We start from the raw sequence: 13,112 nt of genomic DNA, 5'->3' as shown, positions 1-13,112 counted from the left end.
TTTCACATGATTAAATAATTGTGAATTTATTAATTTACTATGCTAGTTTCATACCAAAATGTCCGTGATAATTTGTTATTTACTGGGATCTTATTAGGCTCTTTATTTTATTGGTTTATCTCTTAGGCTAGTATTTTTATCACACTCATAAATAGTATTTTGAAAATGTTTATAGACCCTTATAAAGAAGTGCATTCAGCATTTGTAGGTTCAAAATCTTAAAGTTTGGTGTCTGTTAAATCATCCTTATTAGTTGTAGTTTGCTAATTCTCTGTATCCTGATTTTTTCTGACCACTTGGTCTTTGCTTGAAGATGGTATGTCTTCTATTATTGTTCTTTGTCAGCTTTTTAAAAGCATTTGCTTTTTAAAGTATTTTACTATTGTGGTATCTGATAAATAGCCACTCAGGATATATAATTTCTAAAGATTTCATTTTTATTAATATAAAACAACCCTCTTTATGACATATGCTATCTTTGCCTTGAATTTGACTCTTTCTGATATAGATATTGACATGCTCTTTATTGCTCCACCTGATATAGCTTTGACTTTGACTTTTAATTTTCTGTGTATTTTTGTCTTAAATTGCTACTTGAGTGACATTGCTTTTTCATAAACATTTTTTTAAAGGGTCTAATTCTTGTGTTTGTATATTTATTTCTTTCCTGTGTTATGTTCTTAAAATAATTTCTGGCACTTTTTTGGCCTTTTTGTTACTAGCCAGTAAGTCTACAAGTCAGCACAGTAGCATAATATAAGGTCCTAGCTAATACGAACACTCCCATATACATTGTATAAGTTTGTCCTGGTCAGAAACCTCATTTATGAACCTTTTAGTTAAAAAGTTGGACCTTTGGGATGCCTGAATGGCTCAGTGGTTGAGCGTCCACCTTTGGCTCAGGGCGTGATTCCTGGTCCAGGGATTGAGTCCCTCACTGGGCTCCCTGCGGGGAGCCTTCTTCTCCCTCTCTCTCTGTGTCTTTCAGTAATAAGTAAATAAAATCTTAAAAAAAGCTGGACCTTTGACATCCCATATCTACCTCAAGAGTAGTTTAATATGTTTAGAGTCCTAAGTCCTATGCCAGTGTCACAGGTATCCAATGATTGCATATCTGTTGGATGTAGAGATCTTTGTTTCTTATTGTCTTTTTCTGATAGTTACCAATTCAGTGCGCTGAAAGCTACAGTTTGCAATATATATTTTCTTCCTGGGTGGGGTCTTTGTATATTAGAAACAGTTCAACCTAGGATGCGTCAGACCATGGTTAGTACCTAATACTTTCTGATTTACTGACTTCTCAAGGGTATAGCTATGAATTTTAAGTGAAGTATAATGGAGTAAAATTCTCTGGTTGTCTGAAAAATCAGTATGTGTGGGTAAAAGATATAATACCAAACCTAGGTGTGAGGTTCAAGTGTTTATTTGGAGTCATGTTGTTATACTGTAGAGCATGCATTAGAGTCAGCATATGACTGCAATTCTCCTTCGAGCTTCCAAGGTTTTATAATTAGTAGGTAGTCTTGGGGTATTGCAACAACAGGTGTGCTTTCATTCTTTTCTAAAAGGATTATTGAAATACTGAATCTTCTTTTTGAATTTTTAAATGCATTTTACTAATGCATTTACTTTATGCATTACCATTTTACTAAATTCCTAACCAAGCTTAGTTGAAAACTGGTACTTGGCCTTTCTCACTTTATTGCTATTCCTGTATGACTAGAAGATCAGTCTCTCCATATTTCCTTCTCTTCCAAGTCCAGTCTGCCTTGTGTACAGCTGCCAAGTTAATGTTCTTAAAGTTTCCCATGGCTTTAATTCAATGCATCCACCCCAGTATGGCATGGAAGGCTGCCATCATTTGATTTCAGCCTTTTCCATGTGATGCTTTTCTGGTGTATCAGTCTGTCCTCCTTTCTGTGTTCTGAACATTCTGGTTGTCTACTACTGTGTCTTCTCTCATTGTTCTCTCTACCTGGAGTGCAATTCCTTTCTCTTTCTCCTTTACCAACTGTTAAAAAAAAAAAAAAAAAAAAAGCCTTTTTAGTCTTCTAGGCCAGTCTTAGCAGAACCTACTCCCTGGGGTTGTTCCTAGTTTCTCTGTTGCACACAGACTATTTTCAACTTTGCTGTTCTATAACCCTCTGTTCTTGAGTGATTCTTGCTTTTCTGTATCTTGAGTTATCCCTTGTTGACTCCTATTTTCATCTAATGTCTCTATTACCTCTCTATCCTCTAACTGCCTGGTATCATTTTACAAGTAACTTGGTAGGTGGAAATTGGGACATTTGAAAAGTTTGACCAATTGTGACAATTAATTGCCATGTGGTTTTTTCTTTTTTTAATTTAAATTTTGTTAGCTAACATACAGTGCAATATTGGTTTTTGGAGAATAATTCAATAATTTATCACTTCACAAGTGCCCTCTTTAATACCATGACCCACCTAGCCCATCCTCCACCCACCTCCCTCCATCAACCCTCAGTTTGTTCTCTTAACATTAAGAGTCACGTGGTTTTACTAGCCATTTACCCCTTTTGCACTTCTGTGTACTCTGTGTAAAATGGAAGTGAAGGTGCAGCTTATCCATATATTCTTCAAGGGCATGTTTTTTGCTCTTTGACAGACTTTCATCAAAATGTTAAAATGAATTCTCCCTTTTATACCTTATTAGATACTGTCTGGTAAACTTTCTGTTTCCTAGGGTGGATTTTGTAGAATTCTTCCATTTTCTTTTTGTTCCATTTTTCCTCTTGCCCTAAATTAGCATCACTGTAGCATAAGAACTTGTAAATCTCTTTTGGAATTTTCATCTAGTAAAGCTCATGGACCCTCCAAGATCTTATCTTAGTTAGACATGGAAGAAAGGAGTTGAGTTATTAAATTTGAAACTTGACTTTTATGTGAGAATTTGAATAAATAATAGCATTAGAAATATCTTTTCCCTAAAAAAAAAAATTCTTTCCCTGATTTCATATATGTAGAAACACTGTAGTGGAAATTTTATAAAAGGTTGTCCTCCAGGTCCAGGAAGATGACCTGATACTCATGTGTTGCCTACTTCCATCCCTATAGCACACGACAAAGTGCTCTCCACATTTTATAGTGTATGAAACTTTTCATGTTTTTTCCTTTATACTCCCTTCACTCAGCCTCTGAAGAGACTCTATTCATCATTTTTTCCTTTTTAGAAATTTCATGCTTTTTATACCTTTTCATAGTGTCCAGGTTATTTTTCTTCTTAGGTGCCAGTCCAGGACATTTTTCACCGATTTTCAGAGGTTCTCAATTATAATTTTCTGATTAAAAAAATGATACAGCAAATTCTTTGATGTATAAATCTTGATGTATTCCCTCTGGTACCATTCCATTCCTTTGGTGAGTTTCAGAGCCTCCTTTTACCTTATGATTTGAATGTTGGCTATGTGTATTGTCTTATCAAAATTCAAACTGATATCTGTTTAATTCCTAAATGGTGGATCTATAGTAACAAACAATACATGTTAATAATCATTTTCATTGTTTTGTTAGTGATGGAGGACTCAGCATCAGTGTTGAATGACTTTAGAAGACTTGATAAATTACATGGTTTCTAATTAGCCTCTATTAAGTGAATCCCTTTGATGGGAAGTGAAGATTGAGAAGATTTGTTGTGCAGTGTTTTAAGTGCTTCCTAAATGTTGTCTTAGTTCATGCCAGATGACATTTCTAAGATGATGGAAGCCAAATAGTTGAGATAGTTTTTCTTTATAAACACTTGGAGAGAGTTTGATAAAAACATAAAACGAGGGGCACCTGGGTGGCTCAGTGGTTGAGCATCTGCTTTTGGCTCAGATCATGATCCTGGGGTTATGGGATTGAGTCCTGTGTCAGGCTCCCCGTGGGGAGCCTGCTTTTCCCTCTGCCTGTGTCTCTGCCTCCTTCTCTCTCCCTCCCTCCCTCTCCCTGTGTCTCTCATGAATAAATAAATAAAATCTTAAAAAAAAAAAAAAAGTTCTCTGCTCAGTGGGGAGTCTGCTTCTCCCTCTGCCCTTCCCCCTTCTCTCTCTCAAATGAATAAATAAAATCTTTAAAAAAAGTCCCGGTTTCCCAGTCCATAAGGTCTATTTTTTGGTTCAACCCACTGTAGAACTTTGGAACATCTGTCTTTCTATTCTCAGCTTTTGTTTTTCTATCTGATAATTTCCATACTTTTCTTTCAAGATAAGCTATTTGAATGTAATATTTTAGCTAGCATCTCTAGGTGGGATTCTAAAATCCCTTGGTGAAAGTTATAGGAGATGACCACCAGACAGCAGCTGTGGTCATAGGAGAGAAGGGTGGCCACAGTGACCAGTACCTGGCAGGAAGGAGAGAGGGTGATGGTGGTGAGGGAAACAAATACACAGATATCTCTCTTCCCTCTTGTCTCCTGATAGTAAGTTATTGTTTCTAGGAATATACCTTTTCTTCCTGTATTTCCAAATTTTTGGCAAATATTTATAGTATCATTTTTTTCTGTAATCTTTTAGCATCTTTCTAACCTTTCTAATGTCCCCCTTTTATTTCTAATATTGTTTATTTGTACCTTTTTTTCTAAAAGATTCTATGAACCTTATTCTTGATTTGAGTGCTTAGCTCATTAAATCGGCCTTTTATAGGATATAAACAGTTAAGATTTTTAATTTCCTTGAATACTGCCTTATTTGCATCCCAAACATTTTGATATGTAGAATTTTGTCATTCTGCTTTACATTGTTTTCTAAATATCTGTCTTAGTCAAGTTGGGCTGCCATAAAAAGTACTATAGACTGGTGACTTAACAGAAATTTTGTCACAGTTCCGGAGGCTGGAAGTCTGAGATAAGGGTGTTTAGCATGGTTGGTTTCTGGTGAGGGCTGCCCTCCTATTTGCAGAGGGCTGCTTTCTCACTCTATTTTCACCTGGAGAGAGAGAACAAGCAAGTTCTCTGAGGTCCCTTCTAGGAATGGCCCCACCCTCATGACTTCATCTAAATTTATTTCCCAAAGGCTTCCATCTCCAAAATACATACATAGTCTTATGTACATGTATATATACGCGTATGGTTTAAAATTTCATCAAGCTTATAAATTAAGTTGGTCATTTGTTTTTCCTATCTTTGATTTATCTTTGTTGAGTGGCATGTGTTTAAATCTCCCATTATATAGGGTAATTTATGTATTTTTTTGTTCTGATTCTGTCAACTTTGCTTTCTATATCTCATGCTATGTTATTAGGTATGCATATATTTGGAATTGTAGCTTTCTGATTATTTGAGCAATTATCATTATACATGCATCTTTGGCATCTAGTAATGTTTATTTTAAGTGTATTTGGTATTTACTCAGCTACATCAACTTACTTGGTTTATATTTCTAGTCATTTTCCATTCTAACAGTTTATTCTATTTGTCCTTCACTTTCCAATGTTTTCTTTCCTTTTTATTTCTTTACCATGTTTTATTTTTCCTCATTCCATTTCTCCCCAGTCAGTAGTATTTATTTGCTGTTTTCCAATTCTCAAAATATTTACCTTAGAAATCACTGCTCTTAATTATTAAAGTCAAACTTAAATCTGTATGTTTACTCTTATCTCCAAATGAAAGGCCTATATGACACTTTCATTCAGATCTCTGAATGAAAGTAAGTAAATAAGTAAATAAATAAATAAACAAACACATACATACATATATACATACTGCTTTGGTCCATTTTATTTCTATTTTGTTTTACTTTTAACCCCACTCATTAGGCATTGCTACTATTGTGTTTCTCAGACAATTTTGTCATGTAGATTTATCCACACATTTATTGTGTACTGCGTCCTTTCTCTTCATTCCTTATTCCACCTCTGACCCGATGTATAAAGTTTGTTATGTGCCCTCCTCCTTCCTGTGACAGATGTTTTAGAGAGTCTTTTGGTAAAGAAATTTTTCAGGGCAGTGTACTGAATTATGCTGCTTTTGCCCTTTGTAGCCTCCTTGTTTCTTGATAATATTTTGTTTTCTCTGTTAAACTGAAAATTTGGTTCTAAGCTTCTAGTGTGTTTGTGTGCACACATGTGCATTTTTTTCTTGCCAGTTTCTCTTTTTTTATATGCAATTTCCTTAAATGAATAATAGATAAATTGACATGGACTTATAGAAAAACCTTCACATTAAACATTTCTCAATCTAAAATGTGTCACTATTGCACTTTTCCCTCCTTAATTTCTTGAGAGCATTTTGCTTATAATCAAATTATAAAATCCACACTGAGGTAATGTCTGAAGTGGCATAATAATCTATCATAGCATGTAAGAAAATAGGAAGTAATTTCAAAACATGTAGGTTTTAAAAAACTTAGGGAGAAGCTATTTTGGCTTTTTAATACTTAGGAGCTAAGCTTTTAAAATAAAGTTCTTTTCATGAGTTTTTGTGCAAAAGTCCTGTTAATGATTAAATAATGGCTAAACCAAAATCAATAAAAGCTAACAACAACAAATAATGAACAGGAATAATTGCTTGTAATTGAGATGTTATAACAGCTAAATTGCTGTTTCTGTACTCATCCTTATTCTTCAGATATTTGACAGAAATACTTTTGCAAACTGTAGACCTCTTGAGTAGATGTGATGCTTGCTGACCCAGTGTTCTGGACTGTATTACAATGTAGGCAAATACTCTAACAGTGAGGAGACTTACCTAGTCTGCCTCTTTTTTTTTTTTTTTTTTTACCACCAAAATCATGTAATTCTATTTCATTGCGTTCATATATCTAAATATACTAGTATGAAAATCACTTACTTGGTAACTGTGTAAAGACAACAAAACATGACTTGAGAATGTTATCATATACTTCATACTTCACTGAATGGTACACACCCACACACATGCACACGTGAAATCGGCAAACCTAAAATGATGTCTAACATGTTTCTGGTATTTTTAATATTTATTCACTAGAGAATTGGTGTTACTTTTGGCAAATATGTCTCAGGGAGATCACGTTATTCTGGTCCATATTCTCTTTTATACTCATTCTGTATCAGCTTCTGCTCTAGTTCAGAATATGGCTGTTTAATACCAGATATTTCTTAGTTCTCCACTATGATGGCTAAAACTAAATAGGAACACAATAGTGTTCTTTCTTTCTAAGTAGGTACTCTGCTAAATGGTGGCTCTATTTTTCCTGGGTGGCTTATATCTCTTTCTGGTTGGTGGTGGTGGTGGTGGTGGTAGTGGTGGAGTAGTTTCTTTTTGCTTGGAGTGCTTCAATCTGCCTCCCTTAACTCTCTTCTTAGTCTGCCAATTACCTACCAAGTGTGCTTGGCTCTCAGTTAGTTGCTACTACATAAACCTAAAAGTTCCTCTCTTTCCTCTTCACCGCCAAATAAGTGACTCTATCTTGGTAATTTCACATCTCAAGTACTTTTTAATTTATTCACTGCTATTTGTTCTCCCTATCATTGTTCTCAATGTTATTCTTTCCAGAACCCAGATGCCAGGAAATGGTCATTTCATAGTAAGCTCTTCAAAATACAGTTCTGCCCTTCTCATTCCCTGGCTTACCCTTAGAACACCTTCTGAGAGGGCATATTAAAAAGCACACACTCATCACGACTCACCTCTGCTTATTTCTCTGGTCTTTTCTGTTTGTCCTGTCTTCACCAACCTTTGCATTTCATGCTGTAGTGCTCTTAAAGTGGTTTTCATCCTCTATCAAGCTGCCTTTAATCATATAGTGTTTTCTACTGAGAATGTCCTTACTGCCCCTTTTTTATCTAATTTCTATTCATTTCTTTAGTCTGTTGCAGTATCTTCATCCCTATGAAACCTTCACCTGGAGGCTCCGACTTCACACTGAGCTAAGTAGCCTGTGTGTTCCAGGAGCACGCAGCACTGCATGCATAATGTTGAAATGATCAACTTGTATGTCTTTCTCTCCCTGCACACAACCTGCTGTTCTGACACAAGGACTTTCTATTATTAATTTTTGTATATCCAGCCTTCCACATCGTATGTGCTCCAAAAATAGCTAAATATGTAATTTCTTACATATATCTAAAGTGAATCTTATAGAAGACTCCCAATATCATCCAACAGGATCTTCAAATTTATTCACAGGATAACTTCAAAAGATGAAAATTTGCTCCCACTGAGGATATTAAATAGAATATGCTGTATATTTTGAAGGTAGTGCCAAAGGGCAATTTTCAAGAATTTTGTGTATGGATTGCATTGTTGAAATAAACCTAGTGTCTCCCCCCAGATGACCAATTTAAAGAAGTAAACAACCATTTGGATGTATGTAAAGAAACATAACAATTTTATGTTTTGTCATTCATCTTTTTTTTTTTAATAGTTGTACCAACATCCAAATCTAAGGAAGTGTGATTTGGAGTCTCTGTTAATGTAGGGCTCCAATGGAATGAGGCCAAACAAGGAGAAGAGAGTAATTAAATTATTTAAAGATCTGTGAATTATGATCATAATAAAAGCCATGAATTTCCCTGAGGTTGTCATCATTCTAACATCCGTTCTGTGTTTTGTCTTTTGTTCAGTCCTAGGTCTTTTCCTTCTGCATTTTGTCTTCTGTCCTTTTTTGCCCCTGGTGTGTGTGTGTGTGTGTGTGTGTGTGTGTGTGTGTGTGAGTGACTTTATCTCCAGATGTGACATCCCCTATAGCATTCAGGAAGACAGGGTTGTATTTAAGAGAACAGACACAGCTGCAGTACCTTTATTCAATGAACACTAAAAACTAGTGAGAATGTAAATCATCCAACAAATTGTGCATCATTAATTCTTGATGCCAGTTCGAGGTAGGAGAATAAAAATTTTTACCTCCTACCAAGTGCGCTGTGAAAATTCTAAAATTTATTTTGATAGATCTATGTTGCAGTAAATCACACAGGACCAAAAACTCTTATAAATTAAACAAAAGAATTACAGAGGATGGACTTTAATGATAGTAGGAGATATACTTCGTTTTCTTTTACATTTAATGGGAGTACATAAATTTGCTGGTAAGATACCTGGTTCTCAATTATATAAAGAAAGGAAGCAAAAGATATTTGGCCAAAGTAAAGTTCTTAAAAATCTGTTTTCATGGACTTCTAGAAAGTCCTCACTGGTGGGAGAAGATTCTGGTTGCTTCCTAAAGATGTGTGGGTTTCCAGTGCCATTCTGCAGCTGAATGCACATTGAAGCAACTGCCCTATTAAAGCCTTACTCCCTTGAGGTAAGACAAATACAAACTTTGAGTTGGGATGACAAAGGAGTGTTTGAGGGTGTGTGTGTGTGTATGTGAATGAGGGTGTGTGTGTGTATGCTTGTTTCTATGGGGACTGATGAGCTTGCCAAGGCTATTGTTATATGACATTAAGTGATTGGTGGAGGGAAGGAAAATAATTTAACTGGTTATTTTCTGTAGACCAAAGAGTTCTGATTTGTTTTTTCCTGAGCCTTTATCTAGTTGCATTGATTAGAGTTGTTAACCAAAGTTCTTGTACAAAATACTCATTGTGTATCATGGAATGTATAGCATCACAAGAGTGGGAACTAATGGGTTTTCTTATATAAAGAAAATTCCCAGGCTAGGCTTTGGCCATATAGACGCTCTTACTGACTTCGAGCCTGCTGGAGAGGTCCTGGTACCTCTGTTACCTTAAACACAGACCTCCTCAATTAAACTTCCAGAGGGTTTTTAATCTGTGTGGTGTTCAGTGCAGGGCTTTTAGTAAAAACTGCTCAAATGAGTAGTCTAAGATGGAAACAGACTAATTGCATTAATCCCCAAATTTAATTCTGCAATAAAAGGAAGTCACGTGTACAAATAAGAGGGAGCCTGACTGTTCTAGATCTCAGTTGTTCCCTGACAGAGAGGAGTGAAAGAGGCCCTGTGACAGTTGATGAACACAATCATCTTATTTTAAATGTAGGATGATTATGAAACAAATTGTGCCTTACATGAATGGCTGCCCACCCCCACCCCCCACCTCCACTGCAATACAATCTGGATGTTCTACCAAAAGTTCTAAAGTTTATTTGGGGATTAAGTGCAACAGCAATGCAAACCTTAAGCCATAGTCTAGTGCCCAAAGAGACCACATTTTGTGTTGAAATAATACACAATAGGGAAATAAAGCTGAGTGAAGGGGATGAAATCCTTCTTTCAGAAAAGTAATCTTTAACTTATTAAAGTTTTCAGACTCCTAGGTTTTTGATGAGCTTATTTAAAATCTATGGGGGGAAAATTAGCAGCTTAAAATGCTGACAGCACTAAAAAAACAGCGAGAAACACTTGATTCCTCAAAGACTCCTTCCATCACCCCTCAAATAGCTTGATTTTCCTATTTATCTCCTTTGTATTTTGATAAAAAAGAAGGGAACCCTGTGAGAGGACAATTTTGAGGTCTTAATCCATACTTCTTTCCAGTTTATCTTTTACATTCAAAATAAACACCTTTAAAAGAATCCTTTTTGGTACTGGAGAGCTAAATGCTAAGCTTAGGTATCAGCAGCTAATTAGCTCCACATCTAGGGGGGATTGTCAATGAACTCCATCTCCTGAATATTTATTGAAGGATTTGTAAAGAATAAGCTATTTTCAGAAAACTGGAGCCTATTGAATATTTTTACCTCCAGTCAGTCTAGTGGGAGGAGGAATATGCATTGGCCCATCACAAACCTGCCTTATAGATTCAAACAGTAAAATCCAGTGTCTGCCCTTTAGCGAGAGGATGCCATGTCAAGCTCATGTTAAATGCTGCTTTTCATTTAAACATCTTAATTGACTTCTCCTTTTGAAGAAATTTCACAATGTGCTGTGGAAATCCTGTGCCAGTGCTAATGTTCTGAAACTCAATCTGGCTTTTGTCATCTTGTTTGTTGTTCTTGTGTGCTCTCTTGGCTGCTCAGAGAGTCTTGGGGAGCTCTCAAAATGGGTGAACTGTTACACATAAGAATCTATGATTCCAGTGTTGTGGGACTATGTGGTCCACTACAGACCTTGTTATTGCATAAAGTTTCATTATACTGCCCTCCACCACCACCTCTGCCTTTGCCAAGGCCACTGCCAGTATCTCCACAGCCTCCTGCACATAGATGCTGCTGCTTTGCCAACACAATTGCCACCTGTGCCAGCACAACCATTTCTACCACTGCTGTCACAGCATTTCCTAATGCCAGCTGCCTTCAGTAGTGAGGTTGCCAATGCCATTCTCTCCTCAGACGGGGATGTCTCACCTTTAAAAAAGATTTTTAAAAAATGTCAACAGAAAGACACAAATCAAAATCAAAATGGAAACCAAACTAGAACATAATTGCTCCCTGGGGGTTCACATAGCCTTGTTAGCATCCTTCCTGTTTTCCTGATCTGGCAGCTGAGAACTCAGAGGATCTTGAGGTCTCAGATTTCTCATAATCTTCTTTTTGGGTGACAGTCATGCTCTTTCACCAGGTTGGGGAAAATTAAGGGATGGGGTGAGTACAGAGAAGGGAGTCCCAGAGGCACAACCAGTAATGCTTGGTGATTGTTTTTTTTTTGGAAGAGAGGTGGGAAAATTTTAAACTCAAGCTCAAGTTTCTAACTTATGAAATTGAGATCTTAACAATAATAAAAAACCAGAAAGAGGAGCAAATTAAACCTCTTAATTTCTTGTTCTCCATGGGATATAAGGGTAAATACATCTGTGAGGAAGCAGGAAATTCTTGGAGAGGCTATATTGATCTTACAGATCTGGGGAAAAATAGTGACAGCTATAACTGGGCAACACTCTCAATTTAGGGAGGATAAAGTGATAAAATGTGAGGAGAAAAGTAGAGTTAAATTTATGTGGAAGAAGGAAGAAACAAAAATGACAGGCAATGTTGAGATAGTATTGCCACAAAAATTATTAGGGGAAGAGCATTTCAAGAGGAAAGGAATGATCAGATCATGTGTGGACATCTAGAATAATAGCTAAGATGAAAACTGTTTTTGATAATTAATGTCACAGAGTAACTTCATTAGAGTGGTGGTAACCAAATTCCTATTACATTGAAGATCCAAGCTGATAGACAAATAGAATTCACCGATGTGTATTTGGCAGTGCTTTTAAAATGTTTCAAAAAAAATATTTCATGGGATTTTTCCTCAAAGTTTTAAGGTTATAATTGCAAATTGTGCAAAGAAACAGGGAGAAAAATCTTCATTGTAGCATTGTTTACAGCAGAGGACAACTGGGTACCTAGCTTAAGTAACCAATACCAGAGACTTGGGTAAATACTTCTACCATCAAATAAAACAACCATTTTTAATGGTGATAGGTTTCCTTTAATTGGCATGGAATGTCATTTGTCATGAATATTTGTCAGTGAAATATTTATAGTATATGATCAATTTTTACTAAAAATACATGTTTGTTAATACCTTTAAATAATCTTAGTTATTACTGAGTGGTAAGATAATCTAATTTTCTTTTTTAACTTGTAATTTTGCAATGTTTAAGTAAAAGTGGTTACTACTTTTGTAATAAAATGCGAATGGATGTGAGAAAAGAACTCGGAGAGAGATCAGTGACTTTAAATAAATTTGAGATGGAGAGGATTTGAGGACTTGGGAATTGGGCATAGATCTAGTTAAGAAGAAAAAGGAAACGTGAGGGAGAAATACAGAGATTGAGAGGAATAACTTGATGAAGCGAGATTCTGAAAAATATGCAAAGGACAAGGCTCAGACTAGATTTAATTCCATGAAGAAGGAAAAGTTCTTTTAAGGTAAAAGGAAAAAAAAATCAGACAAATATATAGAAATGTTTTTATTTTGACATAGATGAAAAGTGAGATGGATTGTTGAAACACTTTAAGATGCCACTTTAAGATGAGCTAACAGGAGGGTATGTGTGGGGACTTGAAAGAAATGGACAAATTCTGGAACATAGAATCTCAGTAGAGAAACAGTGAAGGAGGGAGGAATGTGAGCAGTGTCAGTACGGCTGCAATTGGACAGCCTGATCTTGCAGTGTAAAATTTTGTTTGAATCCCTTTATGTGTAAATAGGGTTACAGTCAACCATATATATATATATATATATATATATATATATATATATATATATATATATATTCTTTCTATCTCTATCTCTACCTATACC

This window comes from Vulpes vulpes, chromosome 5 (assembly GCF_048418805.1).
Source record: "Vulpes vulpes isolate BD-2025 chromosome 5, VulVul3, whole genome shotgun sequence".
Lineage (NCBI taxonomy): Eukaryota > Metazoa > Chordata > Mammalia > Carnivora > Canidae > Vulpes > Vulpes vulpes.
The sequence above is the reverse complement of the archived record's forward strand: the minus strand, read 5'-3'. Positions refer to the sequence as shown.